Consider the following 20,995-nt stretch of genomic DNA (forward strand, 5'->3'; position numbering starts at 1 on the left):
GGGCATAGACATGCAGTACCTGAGCCAGAAGGAAGATAGACACCCATGGTCAGGTCCTTTCTTGGCCTACTGGAATCTTAAGCCAAGACTCTTATCCTTCTGTCCTGCTTTCATTTGGAGGTTCAGGTGGTTTTTTTTTGGGGGGGGGGCGGGAGGAGACATAAGTAGGGGTAAGGGTGGGAGGCCTTGGATCACTGAGCCAAGGGGCAGGAGTGGAAAGAGAGAGTGAATACAGTACTGTACAGTAAAAGGTGTTTTTGGGGAATGCAAATTTCTTTCAGATTTCTTAATTTGAAGTTGAATTTGCATGAAGTAAGAACTGTCAGTATTAAGTTCTGTGACTAGTAATAAGCTGAGCTTTAGTTTTCTCACTTGTAAAATGGAGCTAAACCCCCATTGCCCCACAAAAAAAAAAATGGAGCTATGGATTACATGATCTCTAAGGTCTGTCCCAGCTCTAACATTTTAATGATTTATAATTTCTTAAAACTTGATTGTGCATTATATTTGGTTAAATGTTAGACATATCTGTTGCTCATCATTTGTTGTAATACTAGAAGTGAAATTCTCTTTCAATAAGAAGTCTCCAAAGTTAGGTATTAGCAGTATTCTGTCTGTCATTTGGACAAACAGTTTTGCCACATGTTTACTCTCAAGTTCTGTGTTTATAACTAGCCTTCATTGCTTCCACTATTCCACTTTGTATTTAAACCTTTATAATAATTGTAATATGATACCCCACTTGTACAGATCAGTGATGATTTTCAGTCATTATTGGAATTAGGATGACATTAATTTGATTTAAGGGTGGTGCTATACCATCATTAGAGTGCTGGTTGACTTTTAAATTTTAAATTAATTTTGTTTTGGGAAATAGACTCCTTTGATAATCGGGCACCCTATGGTGACAGAAGAACTGGGCCAAGGATTCATTATTCTACACAGAACACCTTTACTTCATTTCAACTACACATGGTTAAAAGAGAGCTTTTAAAGAAATAAGATAACTTCAAATATGTAGTCCTTTAAGCCTGTCATATAAAGTGAGTTCTTTAAACCTGTCGTAGGAAGCTAATCAGTTGTGATCATCTCAGGAGAATTTACTTAAGACTTTATGGATTTATGTTGGTTCCATAATTAGATTGATACAAAGAACCAAAGGCCTTCAGTAAAGTCAGATAATACACTGGAAGTGCTTTCAGTAGAAATACTATATGAATTGAGTGAAAGGTGGAATTATTTTAGAGTGGTAATTCAATTGCGTGAAGAAAAACAGGAATAAAGGGTAAAGAACCCTGTTAGCATGCCATTAAAAGAATATGTGCTGGAGTTTGTTTCTGTTTCAAAGGAATATTGAAAGGATGAAGTGAAGAATAAATTGGTAAAACACAGATAAAAGAGAATAGGGACTGGACCTATGCTGTCACTGACTGAGGGAACTCACCTGAGTGATGTTATGGTTTGTCCTTTATTCTTGGTTTCTTTTTTTTGTGTGGGGCAATGAGGGTTAAGTGACTTGCCCAGGGTCACACAGCTAGTAAGTGTCATGTCTGAGGCCAGATTTGAACTCAGGTCCTCCTGAATCCCGAGCTGGTGCTTTATCCACTGCATCACCCAGCTACACTAATAATGAAACTCAAGCTAAATGACATAATGGGTAAAAACACTGTTCTTGGATTTAGAATGACCTGAGTTTGACACATAATCCTGTCTCTGACGCTTAGTACTGGGTTACCTTGGACAAGTTACTTCTTTGCTTTAGTTTCTTTATCTGTAAGATGAGAGGTTGAAATTGATGGCCTCTATTTTAACAGATCTAAGTCTCTGTGATCCTGTAATACCAGTGCAAATGGGAAATTTTTCAGAAACTTCATCATGTAGAAGAATACTAAGGGGTTAAGAGCCTAGAGTCACAGCTACCTGGACTCAGAATTGGAATTTGAAGGCTGGTCTTCCTAGTGCCAAAGCCAACTCTTGAATCATGCAGCGTTGCTTCTGAAATGAACAAAGACTAGACAAGATACAGAATTTTTAGTGATATAGGAAATGTGGGACCTTTTAATTTTGAGATTATTAGGTAAAATTGTAAAAGGACTTTAATTATGTGGACACTTTGAACCAGGTTGAAAGAATGTTGTGCACATTGGTATGCACATGCATGTATATGTACATATGTATAGACCTTCACATCAAAAAACTGGGAATAGATTTTTTTCAGCTGTGGTAATAGGACCCAATAAACTACTAAGCATGAGCTACTAAAAACAGTATTATACATCATTGGTTGGCATTTTAGTGTTTTATAAGTATAGAATTAATGTGTAAAAATTCTTTTTCCAACCCTTATTCCTAAATACATAAACTAGTACTCATTCTGTTGTGGCTTTGGGTTTCTTTGATTTGTAGTTTAACTGCCATCATTATCTTAGGGATTTATTTTACCCAAATGGTGTGTCATTCCTTAAGACTAGCCAGATCTGAGAATGAAGTAATATAGCCAACTGAGGCATGGGGGAAGTGTTTTAAGATTCCTCTTTCATTTTGAAGAATTGTATTTTTAAAAAATTAACACTTTAACCCCGCCAATTCTTTGCCTATGTAGAATAAAAGCTAAAACAAATAGATCTTTTAACCTACTTATTTGAACCTAACATATGAAGACCTGATAGTAGCTCTGCTAATTATCTTCTAATCAGTTTTTTCTCTGTGACACTTCCCTGTTCTTGCTAGCCTTTACTTTGATATCTTGCCACCATAATCAGAGGGAGTGTCTTTAAAGATGTTTTATTTATATTGAAAAATGGCAGCATTTATTGATTTTATAAGGAAGACATCCAGACCACAGGACTAAGATGATTGTGGAAATAAATGTTGTTTGAGACCCAGCCAAGTAAAAAAGCAAAGAAGCAAAACAAACTAACTGCACATTTGACAGAAAAACAGGGAGTTCGGCACAAGTAGATGGAATCCTTTGTAGTGTTGTGGAAGGAATGGGAAAATGCAAATGGCTTGTTGATCAATCAGTTTTAAATGACCTGTAAATCTTGGAGGAAACCCCCATGTCCAAAAGGGGACCATTCTGGCCTTTGCTTGCCATGTAGAATCTAGGTTTTCATTTTTCTGAATAATCATGTTTCCTCAGAAGCCTTGGTGCCTTCATCTAAACATTTTCTGGGGAATTTTATTTAGATATGATAAATTTTAATTAGCTATGATTTTATTATTTAGATCCTTTATTTCCCTGCATTATGAACTAATACATTTGCCATGCGTTCAGTGGTAGGTCAGTAAATTTTAAGTGATCACTATTAATTTTCATAAAAATGAAATAATATAAGATGACTACAAATTCATTTTCATTCATCCCAGCTTTTATAACAGCTTTTAGCCTGGCACATGGTGGGCAGCTAGGTGGCAAAGTATATGGAGCACCCAGCCTGTGTAGATCTGAGTTTAAATGTGGCTGTAGACACTTAAGAGCTGTGACCCTGGGCAAGTCATTTAACCCTGGTTGCCTCAATTTCCTCATGTAAAATGAGCTGAGAGGGAAATGGCAAGCCATTCCATTTTCTTTGCCAAGAAAACCCCATATGGGGTCACAAAGAGATGGACACAATGACTAAAAAACAACTGGCACAGAGTAGGTCTTAATAAATGTTGATTGATTGATTGGTTCTGTTCTGCTCAGAGTGCATTCTTGGGAATTTTCTGTTCCCTTGAAAAGTTTATTAACATCCTCTTTAAATTGCTTTAATTCCCCAGAGGTCATTCATTCTAAGTGATTTAAAGGGATTTGGGGTCAACCCAAATCAATTTTTCCATTGTCCTCAGTATAGGGCAATCAATACTAAAACATACTCATTTGAGGAATTATTTCTATAGTTCCCTCTGATATAGGTGGCATTTCCTCCTCTGTCCCCCTTTTCAAAGAGAAAGGAGAGGGGGGAGAAGGGAAATGAGGTTTTTGTGTTTAACTTTATTCTAAAACGACTTTATTTTTATTACAGTCCCCAAAGACTAATGATTCTTAGGGCTTTGAAAGTGCATAACTTATTACCAGAACTGAGTCTTATGGATTCATAGAGGGGTCTTTCCCCTGCCCTGGTTTTCTGCTATAGTCTTAAATTTAAATTGGCTGAGGAGAGATTGAGAATTAATTGGTACTTAATATTTTGTTTTAGTGCTCAAATGTTTATCTTGTGGGTAGATAAAAATCAACTCTTAAAAATGATTTCTTTTGAACAGATAAAACATTTTAAAAATAAACAGAAAACCTACAGGAAGATGTCAGTTTTAGAAAAGCCTTCAGAAATCAATAAATATGAATTATTCCTAATATTTTTGATAACTCCTTCATGTTCTTTTAAGGAAATCTTTATAAATAGTACATAGCAATTCATGAATTATTAGAAGTTTAGTCTAATTGGGAAGGATAAGGAAATTCAGAGAGCCTTCTGAATTGATTATTTAGAAAGATTTGAGAGAAATCTACCTAACCTATTGGCAACCGCTGAATCTAGTAGATTTAAGATAAGCATAATAGTATGATATGATGTGTGCTTATTGACCTAATATACGGAGATGGGTAAAAACAGACCTGATTAGCAAATTAAATTTTGTTTTAAAAGAAGTTCATAAGCTGATAGGACTGTATGTTGTGGAGGTGGGGTGGACAAATTAGAAAGGATTAACAAAAATGAAGGAAGTCTTTTGAGCATATCAAAAAAGTGATGGGAGGTTTATTTTTTGCCCCAATTCCATTGATTTGGAGTCTAGTGAAGGCAAATATGGCAACAGACTAAAAGAAACTGTTTTACTGAAGTTTCTCAGCTTGTTTGTGAAAAAATTATTTAAATGAAATAGTGGAAGTTTTTCAGGTGATAGTGGTTATTCTGCTACTGTGTTTTGGAAAAATGTATCTGAAATACCTTTAACTTGTTGAGAGAATTTATTCCCCAGTGACATAGCAAGTAAAATGGAAAAAACTGGTTCCAGAATCAGGATTTAGATTCAGATACCACCTCTTAAAACTTATTACATATGTGACCTTGGGCAAGTCATTTAATGCCCATGGACCTCATCTGTAAAATGAAGGTGTTAGACTGGATGGCCTCTAGCTCTAGGTCCTGTGTGCTATGAAATTTGGTACATAAAATGACTAAATCACCATTAGTTATATTGCAGTCATACAAGTAATCAGAAGTCATAACAAAACACTCATACTAAATGTATGATGTATAATTTCTGGAAATGAAATCTATAGCTGGGTTGTGAAGGCATATAATTTTACCAAAGCAATAATAATGCTACCCCCCAAATTGAATCATTTGGATTATTAGCTTAAAACACTTGACTAAAATAAAACCCATTTGATGTAGCAAGATAATAATGGTGATGATGATGCAATTATAAAATGGTAGAAAAAATGGTTAGGAAGTTATCACAGCTTCATTTTCTTTCATGTCATCTCTATCATCTCTACCTATTTTTGTTAGTGAAGTATGCTCTAGTAGAAAGAGCACTGACTTTAGCATTACAAAGGCCTTGTTCCATAGGTCAGCTCTGTCATTTTGTAGCAGCTGTATGATGTAGGCAAGTTATACTACCATTTGGGGCCTCCTTTTACTTCTGTAAAATGAAAGAGTGGTACCATTCTGTGAATCTATGATTCCATGAGTCTTGTCAATCCTGGCCCAAATTAGAAACTTAGTTTAGCTTCATTTCTCTAAGTTATTTAGTAGCCTACTTGATTTTTCCATTCTTGTTCCTTGAATTTATCAATTCATGCAGCAAAAATAAATTCATTGCTCTCTCTTGATGCAGGACACTGTATCACTCTAGAAAAGATAGGAAATTTAGATAAAAACTTGTTCCCTTTTCCCTCATAATTATGTCATATCTAAATTTTATATCTTCTCAGCATATAACATTGTACTTTGTATTCAGTAAGTACTTACTAAATGTTTGGATTTTTTTTGAATGTTGGTTACCGTTGTACCTCTTAAACTGTCTTATTGCTTCTCATTCTTGTTCCTGTACCCTTCCATTATTTTTTCTTTTTTTTCTTTTTTTGGTGAGGCAGTTGGGGTTGTGACTTGCTCAGGGTCACACAGGTAGTAAGTGTTAAGTGTCTGAGGCCGGATTTGAACTCAGATACTCCTGACTCCAGGGCCGGTGCTCTATCCAGTGTGCCACCTAGCTGCCCTGCTTCCATCATTGTTTTATATTGATTTTTTTTATAATGTCTTCCCTCATGACTTCTTGTGTTTGATTTTTGGTAACATCCCTTAACATACACATATCATACATCTTTACAATGCCCTTTGGTATTAATGTGATTTGGAACATAGCACTGGAGAAGTATTGATGAATCTTTGTGAAAACAGAAAGGTTGGAATCATCAGGGTGCTTTAAAAAATTGCTTCTAGACCTTTTTATCTAATCTAGTGGGCTGATCTACTTTTCTATTTTTATCTATTACCAGAATTTTCTAAATACTGCTTTAAAATTGAGATCTGGTAATGTCAAACCTTTTCATTGTGTCTTTTAGTGTATGCTTAGCCTTTTCCTTTTCCAAGTTTTATTTCTATGTACTTACTGTATATTCCTAGTACCCTGTTAATTAGTAATGGTGAGCATCTTTGCTTCACCTCTGTCTTTAATGAGAAAACTTTAAGTGTTTTTCCATTAGAAATAATGCTAGCTAGCTTTTTTAAGACTATGTTGCTTTCATACATTTAAAGTTTTTTTTTAAAACATAAATGACTGCTGTATTTTGTTGAAGGCCTTTTATGTATCTATGAGTATAATGATGAGTTTTTTATTGTTCTTTTTATTGATATAAATTGTGCTAATCTTCCTAATGTTGTATTCCTATATTACAGTCCAGATTTCTGATATAAATATAGCTTGGCCATAATGAATAATTTTTGGTTTTATTACTTTATCTTTTTTTTTTTGAGGCAATTGGGGTTAAGTGACTTGCCTAGGGCCACACAGCTAGTAAGTGTTAAGTGTCTGAGGCCGGATTTGAACTCAGGTCCTCCTGACTCCAGGGCCGGTGCTCTATCCACTGTGCCACCTAGCTGCCCCACTTTATCAATTTTGCCAAGTTTTCATTTAACATTTTTGCATCTGTATTCATTAGTAATATTAGCATATAATTCCTCTTCTTGTTTTAGCTCTCCCAAGTTTGGGTATCAGGATCTGTCGTATAGCGGGAGCAGTAAAGTCTTTGTTTTTGAGAACAGTTTATGTACTGTGGTTATTTTTTGCATGTTTGATATGATTCACATATCTTTTTTTGGATTAGATTTTTGTGGGAGAATTAATTTATAGTTCTTTCATTTCCTTTTCTGAGGGTAAGTGGTTTAGTTTATTTTTCTTAATTTTGTTAGAGTATTTTATATTTTTGTAGATATTCACTTAAGACTTGTCAATTCCATTTCCTTAATATCTCTTGTGTCTACTCATACCACAACTATCCTAGTTTAAGTCCTCATCTCTAGCCTCAGTTAAATGTAAACAGCTTCATAATAGATCTCCCTTACCACCTTGCTCTAGACTGCATTTCCAGATTGATAACATAAAGTTGTACACTTCAAACTACCCTCCTTGCTCTCTTTCATACATAATATTCCATCTCCTACTTAGGTACATATCAAAGACTGTCTCTTACTCTTAGGAATGCTCCCCTCACTTTTGCCTCTTAGAACTCCAGCTTCTTCCTTAAAGGCTCAACTTAAGTACCATTTCCTTCCAACAGTCATCCTGATTCCTCCATTTACTAACCTACCTCCCTCCTCCAAATCACTTTTTTTGGGCCACATTGACTTAGCTTCAAACATGTCATATTGTCCAGTAGAATGTAAACTTCTTGAGGGCAGGGACTGTCTCACTTTTGTTTTTGACTCTCCAGTACCTAGCATGTAGTAGGAACTTAAAAAATACTTATTTGATATTCATTTTATTGCCATATAACTGAGAATAGTTTTTTATGGTTTTCTTAATTTTTCTATTTTCTGTTTCCCCCCCTTTTCATTTTTGATGAAGACAACTTTAGTTTCTTTTTAAAAATCAGTTTAGTTAATGATTTGTTTTGTCAATTTTTTAAAAGACCAGATCTTTATAGGTCCACCTATTTGTCATTTTCTTTCAGTTTTGCTTTTCAAAATTGTATTTACTTCAGTGTGTTTCATCAAGGAAACACCCTGTGTTCCTCAAAGAAATAAAGGGAGGAAAGTGGTAAGATTATTGGAATTTGGCTGACTCATTGGGAGGGGCCACACCTGGCCTGCCCTGAGTAACGTGTGCTGCTGATGTCAGAAGGAGAAAGCACTCTCCACAGGCAGTTTTGAAGGACCTCCCCTTTTGGGGGAGGAAGATTAAACACTTCCTGAGGGGAGTCTCAGTCTCTTCCAGAGTCTCCTTCTTTCTGGTGGTGCAAGTAGCAGGAGCAGATGCCCCAGGTGGTGAGTTAACATAAAAGCCCTGCTTTCTTTTGAATTAGCTAAACTGGAAGGGAGTTGGGGATTATCTAGAATTAGGTTAGATCTAGGAGGATTACCTGTATTTCTTTTTTCCCTATTCCCTTATCTTTGATTTTTATTAATTTCACCTTTGCTGTTTATTTATTCTCATTAATAAAATCTAATTCTTTTGTGGAAAAGAGGCTGTTAGGCTCCTTTCTTATTGGCCTGGAAGAAATATCTAAAAAGGCAGTTTTGGAGGGGAGGAAGCTTTGGACCTAGAGGTCCCTCATTATTTCTGGGACCCAAATATTACGATGAGCCACTCAATTAACTCTCTATATATTAAATTTGGCCCTCACAAGTGCTTGTTTTGGAATTACCAATTTTTTAAAATTGTAAGCATGTGTGTCTTCTTTTTCCTTTGGTTAATATGATTATTGAGAATTTTCTACTCCCAACTACTTTTAGATGCATCTCATAAATTTATGTATGCTGTCTTAATTGTTATCATTCTTTAATATAATTATCCTATCACTGTTTAGGCATTTATTAGTCTGCATCTTTTGTTTACATCTTTCATTGATTACAACTCAGATTTTAAAAAGATATTTAATATTCCTTCCCTTTTTGCTTCGATAAAGGAATTTTTTATATCTTAGCTTATCAGCTGTTTTGTAAATTTGACTGAAAAATAGGTACTCCCAGGTTCCAACTAAATAATTGCCAAAGATCTATGAAATGTGCTTATTCCAACGTTCTATTTAGCTTAAGACTTTTCTTTTTGTTTCATTCAGTTAGAGATCTGAAAGAGGTACTTGGAGGTTACATTTTGCTTAGGTCTTTTTATAATTGAATTAGCTTTTCCTTTTAAATATTTAGATGCTAAGCTATATTTTTGTTATCTGCGAATTTTTTGGTTTCTCTCTCTTGATAGTATCACTTTATTCAAGAGCATGAGTATCATTCCTGCTCTTTTGGAGTCAGGTGAAGCATAATTTATTTCACCTATCATTTTTTGTTTGTTTGGTTTGGGGGGGGGTGTTGGTGAGGCAATTGGGGTTAAGTGACTTGCCCAGGGCCACACAGCTAGTAAGTGTCAAGGGTCTGAAGCCGTACTTGAACTCAGGTCCTCCTGAATCCAGGGCCAGTGCTCTATCCATTGTGCCACCTAGCTGCTCCATACCTATCATTTTAACTTTTTATTTTCTAAGTATTTTTTCCTTAGTCCTGCTAAATAGTGGGTTATATTTTCAAATCTATTTTGTACTTATATTTTTTTTGAGCAATTTTAGCCCATTTACATTCAGGGCTATGTAAAGTTTCTTTTCCCTTTATCAAGTCCTAGTAAGTTCTTTAACTTATTTTGCTCGAAATAATCAGTTTTCAGTCTCTTCCCTCAGAAACAGATCCCTTCCTCAGTCTTTATCATTGTGCTCAGACCTCTTGATTCTAACATCTACTGATAGAATCTTTCTTAAAACTTGCTTTGCTCAGTCCAGGCAGGAGTGTGATTTACTCCCTAAGCACCACTCCTGCTCTTCAGTCCTCACCCCCAATTTACCACTTTGAGTGATTTGGATTTCAAATCTGGGTATTGGATTTCAAGAAAAAGTCCCTGTAGTACTTTCTTTGTTTTTATTCTTGGGCATATTTCTATTTGTTAGTTTACCATTCCTGGGATTAGCCCGTAGCTGTCTCTTTCCCCCTTCCCTCCCCCCAAAAAAACCCCCAAACTACCACAAAAAAAAACACTAGACAAGGCGAGGATATGACAGTATCTTTTTTTAAAAAAAATGTAAAATTTAATCATTATCCAGATTTTGTATGATACATGAATTTGAGAACTTTTAGAGGTTCTTTCCTGCTAAATTTGTATTTGAGACCATGTTCATCTTTGATTTTCTTGAATGATTGAAAGCTAGCAAACTTGTTGAAGAGCCATCATTTCTAATAAATATATGACTAGACTCAGAGGCCTTTCAGAATGTTATCCTTGGATGTTAGTTAAAATACTTTAAAAAATATCATATAACAGCCTTGTTAAGCATTGCTTTTTTAAAAAATTTATTTATTCATTTATTTATTTTGGGTGAGGCAATTGGGGTTAAGTGACTTGCCCAGGGTCACACAGCTAGTAAGTGTTAAGTGTCTGAGGTCGGATTTGAACTCAGGTCCTCCTGAATCCAGGGCCGGTGCACCACCTAGCTGCCCCAAGCTTTGCTTTTTAATTAATTAATCCACCTATTTAGAAGCAGTACTCCATTGGGGTGGTAATGGTAGTAATAATAATAGTTGACGCTTATATTTTGCTTTAAGTTTTTTGCAAAGCTCTTTGCATATTCTGTCTCATTTGAATCTCACAACAACCCTGTCAGGTAAGTACTAAATATATTATTATCCACTTTTTACTGATAAAGGAAATTGAATTGTCCATAACACTACAGCCACTACGTATTGAAGTTAGGATTTTAATCCAGGTCTTTCCTGATTCCAAATCTGACATTCTGCCACTACCTCTATAGTAATAATAACAACAAAAGCTAGCATTTATATAGATAGCTCCTATGTGTTAGGTGCTGTGCTTATCTCTTGATAATAATTATTTCACCTAGGTGAACTGTTTCTTTCTGACATTTTATATGGTACTTTCTTTGACAGAGGTCTGAAACCTCATTACTATGTTTTTGGGTATGTTAAACTTGGGGTTCTTTTCTGACAGTATTTCCTGAAACTTCTTTTAATCTGCATTTTGCTCTCTAATTGTAAAGCTTTTAAGCAGCTTTTTGATGGGAGGGGCATGATTTTCTTCTGAAAGAATGCTGTTCAGACTTGTTTTATCATCTTGTTCTGGGACACCAATAATTATCAGATTTTATTGTTCTGTCCTCAGGGTCTGTTACTTTGCTTAGAAAATATTCTTTGAGTTTTGCTGTTTAAAATTTTTTCCCAGGGGGCAGCTAGATAGCGCAGTGGTAAAGCACCAGCCCTGGATTCAGGAGTACCTGAGTTCAAATCCGGCCTCAGACACTTGACACTTACTAGCTGTGTGACCCTGGGCAAGTCACTTAACCCTCATTGCCCTGCAAAAAAAACCAAAAACAAATAAAAGTTTTTCCCAAATATTTTTGCATCTTTGCATTTTTGAGTTTTATGTCTGCCAATCTTTTTCAATGTCCAGGGATTTGTTGCTATTTTTTATCTTACATTTAAAAACTATTCTCATGTCCTTTTTTGATTTTTAAGAATTTAAAAATTGTTCATTGACTTAGTTCCTTTTAAAAAATTTATTTGAAATTTAAAACCACCAAATAAAATGAACATTTCTCTATATAAAATATAATAGAAGAAAGAGGGTTGTACTTGAAGTTACAAATTTCTGTTATATTTAGTTTACTTTTCAAATATATAATTAATTCAACATGTACCTGTATGATTTTTTTCAACATGTAATTTTAAAAGATGGCTTGTTTGTGTTTCTGACCCTTCGCAGCTAAAAAAAATTCTTCATTGCCCCCTTTTTCTTTTCCAGGGTTGGGGTGAATATAGTTGCTAGTACCCCTTTCCCTCCTGCCTTCTCCCCATTGAGGGGAAGTGACATAGATAGTTAAGTTGTTTTTTTTTTTAAAGCACCTTGTTTTAATTAAGTAGAAATTGACTATACTTGATTGTAGTCAATTGTAGTCTAGTTGATTGTAACTAAAAATGTTTATCTCATTCCCCACCTTGAGTTTGTTCCTCTTCTGTCAGGAGAAGGGAAGCATGCTTTATTATCAGCTCTCTGGAATTATGGGTGGTCATTGTGTTCAGAGATTTTAAAGTCTTTCAAAGTTGTTTCAGTATAATGGTGATGTCATCAGTTTACAGGCCTTCCTTGGTCTCTTTGAAACTTTGTAATTTCTTACTGTGTAATAACAATCCATTACTTTTATATACCATAATTCAGCTATTTTTCAATCAGTAGACACGCCGTGGTTTCTAGTTCTTTGGTACTACAAAAAAAAAAAAACTACTATAAATATTTTTTGCTTAGGGTTCCTTTCTTCATCTCTTTGGACTAAAGGCATTGGCCTAACAGTAGTATCACTGGGTAAAAGGTTATATACAGTTTTGTGACTTTTAAGGCATAGTTCCAAATGTATTTTTTAGTATAGTGATGGGTTGGGCCAATTTACAGTTCCCTAGACTGTACATTAGTTTTCCTTTCCGAGTGTTTATTGAGTGCTTATTATAAGCCAAGTACTGTGTTAGACACTGAGTATATAAAGTCAAACAAACAAGATGGTATTGCTCTCACGGACTTATATTCTAATTGGGGAAAGCAAAATATAAAGGAGAAAAGGAATAGGGGTAGCTAGGTGGACAGTGAATGAAGTGGAAGACTATATTCTGGAATAAGGGGAAAACTCACCTCTCAGAGATGAGGTGAAAGTTTAGATATCAGACCTAAGAGACTCTGGGGTGGAGTCCAGGTTTGTAGTATAGTAGAGATGAGGATAATGACCACAATTGTCTTTTTCCCTTTTTGTCATCTTCGTCAGTTTTATAAGATAGAAGCTTTAATTTATATTTCTGTGATTATTAGTTATTTGGAGCATTTTAAAACAATTGTTGCTAAAATGAATTTTTTATGAGAACTGTTTATAAGTTTGAAACAGTTCCTTATATATTTTGGTTATTAGACCTTTATTAGAGAAACTTTCTGTAAAGAATTGTTTATTTTTGCCAGATACCTGTTTTTCTCCTGATTTTTAACTGCATCTGGTTTTAAAAAAAATTTCAAAAACGTTGTGAAGTTACTTCCTTCATTGCTCCTCCATTTTGTTTATGATATGATCTTTTATGGGAAAAATCATGAATCCATTAGGCACTTATTGCGGTATATAGTGCCATGTGGTTGTCTACACCTAATTTCTGCCCACTAACTTTCTTGTTTTCCCAGCATACTTCATTCTTAACCTAGTAGTAGGGGTCTTTGGATTTATTAAACATTGGGTATTATGTACCCAATCTGTTCTAATAATCAACCTCTGTTTTTTAAGTAGTACCAAATGCTTTTGATTATTACTGTTCTATTCAGTCTCTTTAGGTTTCCAATAGGCTTCTTATGCAGTTGCAGTTCTCAACTGGATTGAAGAGCTTATAGTAATTTCTCTTTGATTAGAACTTATTTTTTGTTTACTTATTTCTGAGTTCTTTTTGCTATCTTTTTGTTATGATTTTGTGGTTTTTTTCTTTCCCTTTTTTCCCCCTTGTTACTTAATTTGGTGTATTTCTTATTCTTGAAATGATGAAAGGCAGCTGGATTTAGATATAGCCATTAGCCTTCCTTGCTACAAGTTCTCTCTGCAATCAAGTGAATTACCATAAAGTTTTGGTCTTCTAGAAAACTATCTGCAAAAGCTTTCCAGTTTTCCTTATATTTTATAACCTCAGTTCATGCAGAGAAGAATATTCTTATAAAAATTTTAAAGAGAAAAGAAACAGGCAATATGGCTAATAATTGCTAATACCATTTGCTTCTATTTTTTGGTAAAAGTACCGTCTCTGTGACCTTTATTATTTTTCAACTGTCTTGAAAATTGGTCGTTATGTGCTTGCAGCAGTGATTCCTTCATATCCAGCCATTATACCTCTGGTTCTCATTTTGTTTTATCAGTGGCCTAAGTATTCTGTGTCACAAATTCTTGAATGGTTCCTTAAGTAGTAAATAATTGTCTAATTATGTTACAAATATATTTTTCCGTTGTGACAACAAGCATCATATACTTGTTTTAGATGTTAAAAAATTTTTTTTTGCAGTGATCCAAAACTCATCACGCACATGATTATTTTGATGTTTGAGCAGCAGTTACATCCAACATTGACTGCTTCTAAGTATAGAATGTTCTTGCACTTTCTCAACCTATCAACTTATTTTCAAACCACTACATATGTTTGACATCTGAGAGCAAACTGATTGCCAGTGGGTTATTAGATAAATATGCACACCCTCTCTGTATTCTGTACATTGATTGCATTAGAGTAGCTCCCTAGTATTCCTTTGTTACTCTGTATCTCATATGCTATGAATCACATGATCAAGGTATGAGGAAACTTTACATTCCTGTAAGCACCAAAGTCAGGCTATTTGAAAACCATGATTGTTGAGCATATGTATTATAAGCCATCTTAAACGTCTTAGTCCATCACAAATGTTCTTCAGAAATAACTCTTATATTGCTTCTTATTGTAGTATTAAGACTTTTCTCATTTTAAACCTATCTTTTGCTTATGTTACTATTCTAATATCTGTTGGATTTTCTAATGAACTGGTTGGCAACACTGATCATTCATTCAGTACAGTTTCATTGAAAGGGTAGCCAAAGTGCTTGTGGTGGAAGAGAAGAAAGCCACATTTGAAGAAATTCTTTACTTACAATGGTGAATTTATAAATAAACATTGATCTTAAAAAAGAATGTATACAGTTGAATTTTTAGTATCTGTATTTGTTAAAACAGGGCAGCAAGCTACGTGGTGCAGTGGATAGAGTGCTGGGCTTGAGTCAGGAAGACTTCTATTCCTCCTGAGTTCAAATCCAGGCCCAGACACTTGTTAGCTGTGACTCTAGGCCAGTTAACCTTGTTTGCCTCAGTCCCTCATCTGTAAAATGAGCTGGAGAAGTAAATGGCAAACCACTCCAGTATTTTTGCCAAGACAACCCCCATTGGGGTCATGAAGAGTCAGACAAGACTGAAAAACAACAATCTCAATGTAGCATTTGTTACTAGCCAGTAGAAAAGTAAATATTTTATGTCATAACTAGCTAGCTAGGTAGTTCAAAATAAAGAGTTTCCATCTCTCAGGGAGCTTGTAAAATTCCCCTACCATTTTCCATCACATATTTGTATGAATGAGCATATTCACTTGTTTCTTGTTTTAAATCAAAATATAGAGGTTAACAATGTGGAACCAGGTTTAAGACTATATTTGTCTGGTATTGAGTCAAATATTGTAAAGCTTTGTTGAAATAAAAACTCTAATATCAAAATTAGGTTTAGATATGATTATTATGTTAATACATTTTCCAAGTTGTGACTTATTTAATTTAAAATGTTATATTCGTTCAAATTTGTAAAAAATAATAATAATAATACGAAGTTTTTCAGGTAGTAGTATGCTTACAAGATCTTCCTGGATCACTTCTTTAAATTCTTATAGAATGTTACATGTAAAATAGTTTATAATTTTATATTAGAGTTTCATACTTATAGGTAGAATAACACTTTATATTTTATAATTATAGAACACAAATTTTAATTAATTTTAATAGCTGCCCCTGTAGCTTTTAATGAATAAATTAAAAAGACTATTAAAAGTATATTTAGGGGGCAGCTAGGTGGCGCAGTGGATAAAGCACCGGCCCTGTATTCAGGAGGACCTGAGTTCAAATCCGACCTCAGACACTTGACACTTACTAGCTGTGTGACCCTGGGCAAGTCACTTAACCCCCACTGCCTTGCAAAAAAACAAAACAAAACAAAAAAGAAGTATATTCAGTTACCCTGGGTATTCACAACACATTTTTGTTGCAATTGTTAAAAAGGATTCACAGAAGACATTGGGACCCACTGTGCTTATGCCATTCTGTCCTATGTTACTTGGTTAGTCAATTCCATTTAACATTTATTACTCCATGCAGGGAACTGTTAGATTCTGTGGAGTACAAAGAAAGAATTTCTGCTTTCAAGAATGCCTAATTCTATTGGCATGAGGAAGTGGGGTAAATATGAAATACAATTTATATACAAAAAATAAATACAAAGTAACTTAATGAATAAGAAATCACTAATAACTTGGGGTTGAGAAGATGGTTAGGGTAGTAACTGAGTTGAACCTTGAATGACCATCAAGATTCTGAGAGGCAGAGTTGAAGAATTATGTGCCAGGCCAATGAAGGCACAGAGACAAAGAAATGCAATACTGAGTTTGGGTATTAGCAGTTAGGAAGTTTGGTTGGACTATAGAATGTGTAAAGGAGAGTAATGTGAAATAATCCTGGAAATGCATGATCGAGCCACATTGTAAAGTCTTTATGTGAAAGGAGGGGATGGAGAAATGATCAAGACCTGTGCCCTAGAAAAATAATTCTGGTAGCCTCTTCAGGGCAGGGACTGTCTTTTGCCTCTTTTCCTATCAGCAACACTTATCACAGTTTGGCACAAAGTAGATGTTTAGTAAATACTTATTGACTGACTGGCAATTGTGTCTGATACATTGGAAAGAAGAGGACTAGAAGCCATGATAGCAGTTGAGGCCCTTGTAATAATGTAGTTGAAAAATGATGAGGCCCCGAGCTAGGATAGTGCTTGTATGAATGGGGAGAAGGGAACACATGCAAAAGATTGATCCAATCCAGCAAACATTTATTGAGTGCACACTATGTAACAGATAAGGTGCAAGGAACTATTGATACAAAGACCAAAAAATCCAAAACCCAAAATCCAAACAGCCTCCTCCCTTTAGGATGCATTTACATTACAGATGGGGAGGGGCAGGACAGGGAAAAGACTTACAAACAAGTATGCATATCTAAAATACAGACAAAGTAAACACAAAGTAATTTCAAGTCAGGTGTGGAAGAGCACCAGGAAAGCCCTCCCTTAAGAGGTGGTCCCTGAGCTGTGCTTTAAAGGAAGCTAGAGCATTCTGCGAACCTGAGATGAGTCAGACTTAGGATATTTTTATCCAAAGGCAGTAGGGAGTGACTGAAGCTGCTTGAGCAGGGTAGTGACATAGCAAACTTGTGCTTTAGGAGTATCAGTTTGACAGCTATGTAAGCCTTCTTGTTGTTGTTGTTTGTCCTTCATTTTCTAGGAGGATCATAACATCAGGGTGATGGATGTCATGACTTACAGTGAATTGGATTTAAGTGGGGCAGGACTGTGCAGAGTCATCAGCCTCACTCTCCGCTGGAGTCATCTCTGTCCAGTGGCAAACTACATATCAGAATGACTGGAGATGGCTCTGGATGTTTTAAGGTTTTAAGGTTCCCAGGGTCACACAGCTAGTAAGTGTCTGAGGTCATATTTGAACTCAGGTCCTCCCAATTTCAGGACCAGTCCTCTATTCACTGAGCCACCAACTGCCCCTTATTGTGAGCCTTAGATAATGGGAGAAGAGCAATATTATAGGCTGAGGAACTCATTAGGAGGCCATTACAGCACCCTATAATAGAGGTGATCAAGGCCTGAACAATGATAGGTATGAGATAACCACAGAGCAGAATGTAGGAGGAAGATATGGTCAACTCAAAAGTTGCTGAGTTAGGAAGTCTGGATAAGAAAAAAGACCATTTGGTTTAATGGTTGGGAGATCATTGGTAACATTAGTAAACCCAGTTTCAGTTGAGTTGCAAAAAATTTATAAGTAAACATTTATTAAGTGTCTGGGTGCTAGCTTCTTCCCTCAAGGATTTTACAGTCTAAGGGGGGAAAGACAGCACACAAAAGGAAGCTGAAAGAGGTGGGAGGGAAAGTACCCAGTGCCAGGGTGGGGAGGGGATGTTAGAAAGTTCCAGAGAAATCCAGAGGCAGCATAGTTGGTGGGAAATGGTGAGAAAAACTGTGCTGCTCCCCTTCTTTAAGGCCCACGGCCCTATCCCATTACAGTCGGGGAGAGGCTGCTGAAGAGATGTGAGGACCAGGCAGATTCAATCTCGTAACATGATCAATTTCCTGGGGAAGGAAGGCAAGATGAAGCAATCCAAAGAAGTCCAAAAACAGTGTAGCTGGTGGTAACTTGGGGAAATAATAGCACCTATTTCTCAGAGTTGTTGTGAAAATAAAATGAGAACCTTAAAGTACATAAATGTTATCAGCTATCATCATCATTGTTAAATTAATAATAGTTATGATTATTGTTGTTATTGTTTCCTTAAATAGTGTTTTATAGTAGTAATTATATAACTTGTGTGTGTGTATATGTAGATATACTCTTGAGTATACATTTAAATGGAATTTCTGCATCTTCTGCCATTTTGTTGATAATGTGATTGATGATTTATGTGGATTTGTTTTATATCTTGCTGCTTTGTTGAAGTTTCAGTTAACTTTTAGTTGATTCTTTAGGGTTTTCTAAATACTTCATTATACAGTTTGCATTAAGTGAAAATTTTGTTTCTTTGCCTATTTCCTGAATTTATTTTTCTTGTCTTATTGCAATAGCTAGCATTTAGAGCATGATATTTAGTTGGGGTGACAATTGACATCTTCCATTTTACCTTGATCTTATTGGAGTGGCCACTAGTTTCTCTTCATTTCATATAATGCTGGTTCTTGCTTTATATACAAACTGTTTACTTTTATAAGGAAGTACTGTTAACTATTTCTTCCTATGTTTTTCTAGTGTGTTTTTTTTTCCTTAGCAGAAATGAATACTGTATTTGACCAAGTCTTTTCAACAGCATTTACACTGAAATTGGAATGATTCTGAGAAGATTAACATGGGCCCCTGTGCAGAGAAGTCAAAAATTTGTGTGAAGTGTTTCACAGCTTTATATTATTTGTTCTGTGGAATAGTTCTTTGGAATAGGGATGGCTAGGAATACTGGGGAAATATCAATTATGTAAAAATAAAAAGATACTAATAAAAACATTTTAAAAAGTAACTTTCAGTAACTGATGATAGAATTATATGATTTTTTTGTTTTTGTTTTTTGCAAGGCAGTTGGGGTTAAGTGACTTGCTCAGGGTCACACAGTTAATAAGTGTCAAGTGTCTGAGGCCAGATTTGAATTCGGGTCCTCCTGAATCCAGGGCCAGTGCTTTATAAAACCACTATGCCACTTAGCTGCTGCGCCCCCCCCCCCTTTTCACTGACTCATCTAGCTGCACCAGTTTTGTTCTTGTTCTTATTATGGTCTTTTATATTTACTGGTTTCCTAATATTGAACAACCCCTGCTTTCCTGGTAAAGCTAATACCTAGTCATAAAATAGGATCCCTTTTTTGTAAATAGTTTGTGTAATGATTGTCCTTTGAATATTCAGTTGAATTTTCTTGTAAATTCATATGGTTTTGTTTATTTTTTTGTGGAGGAAGATTTATTTATGGCTTGTTCTGACAAAAATAAGGAAGTTTGTAGGAGGAGCAAGGTTAAACAGGAAAATGAGTTCTTTAATGTTCTGAGCTAGAGTGGTTAAGGGGATATCCACGTGGTGGTGTTCAGCAGACAATTGGCAAAGAAAATCCAACTGGGAGAAGTAAGTGTTAGGTGTGGATTTAGGAGTCACCCATCTAGAAAGAGGAGGATCCAAGACCATCTTGGGTGATACCCAGCATTAGGATGCACACATGAGTGATGATTCATGAAAGGAGACTGAGGCTAGAACTTGTTATGTACGTATGAGAGAACCTACCTATAGAAACCAAAGGAATGTTTTTATCAGCAGTTGAGGATCTCTAGCCAAGGAAAGATTGAAGTTGAAGGAAAGGAGAACAATATTCCACAGAGAAGTCAAGAAGGGATGGACTCGGCAGAATTAGATGGACTTCCCCTGAGGCTGGAGCAGAAGTGAAGAGAAGGGGGAGTGAAGTAGAGGGTTTTTGAGACATAGTGTAGGGGAGAGGAGTGAGCTCAAGGTGGATGGCTAGGGTTTTCTCAGTTCTAGGAGTAAGTAAAGGGAGGAAGGGAGTGTCACCAATGCTTTTTCAGACTTTATCATCTTAGTTGTCATTGCCACTTTCTCACAAAGTACATTGAGTACTTAGTTAATGGTCTTCTAATGTGGTGGTGGTGGTAGTAGTAGTAGTAATAATAGGTAACACTTATATAGTACCTACTATGTACTAGACACTGTGCTAATTGTTTTACAAATATTTCAATTGATCCTGACAACCTTAGGAGTTACATGCTATGAATATCCCCATTTTATAAATTAATTAACCAAGGCAAACTGGTTGAGTGACTTGCCCAAGGTCACACAGCTAGTGTGTATCTGAGGCAGGTTTTGAACTTAGGTCTTCCTTACTCCAGGCACAGTTGGATCCTTTGCATCACCTAAGTGGTATTGTCACTGATGTCTGATATCTACTCTGTATGTATTTTCTGGTTACCTTGTCTGGTCCTATTTATCTATTAGAATAAGTTCACTGCCCTGAGAGCAGGACTGTTTTTGCTTTTCTTTCTATCTCCGCTGTCTAGCACTGCACCTGGCACACAGTACTCTCGCTATATAAATGCCAGAAGATGAGTACCATTTTATAGCTGGTTTTTTTTTTTGTTTGTTTGTTTTTTTAGTGAGGCAATTGGGGTTAAGTGACTTGCCCAGGGTCACACAGCTAGTAAGTGTTAAGTGTCTGAGGCCAGCTTTGAACTCGGGTCCTCCTGACTCCAGGGCTGGTGCTCTATCCACTGCGCCACCTAGCTGCCCCTATAGCTGTTTTTTCCTCCCAGTTCCGATCTAGAATTTTTCTTGGGATGATCTGGCTTGTGGAGGTAACACATGAAATGATTGAGGATATCATTGTGGTTAGAGAGCTGGGCCT

General features: G+C 35.8%; 1 protein-coding gene and 1 non-coding gene across 2 annotated transcripts in view; both read left to right on the forward strand.

Moving 5' to 3' along the window:
• Window positions 1-20,995, forward strand: part of SP3 (Sp3 transcription factor) — a 48,741-nt gene that overhangs the window by 12,215 nt on the left and 15,531 nt on the right. The window lies entirely within an intron of this gene.
• On the forward strand, window positions 18,901-19,005 carry LOC122752336. The gene has a single exon (XR_006356094.1). It is a non-coding gene; the product is annotated as a U6 spliceosomal RNA (small nuclear RNA).

Source organism: Dromiciops gliroides, chromosome 3, assembly GCF_019393635.1.
Source record: "Dromiciops gliroides isolate mDroGli1 chromosome 3, mDroGli1.pri, whole genome shotgun sequence".
NCBI classification, from domain to species: Eukaryota; Metazoa; Chordata; class Mammalia; order Microbiotheria; family Microbiotheriidae; genus Dromiciops; species Dromiciops gliroides.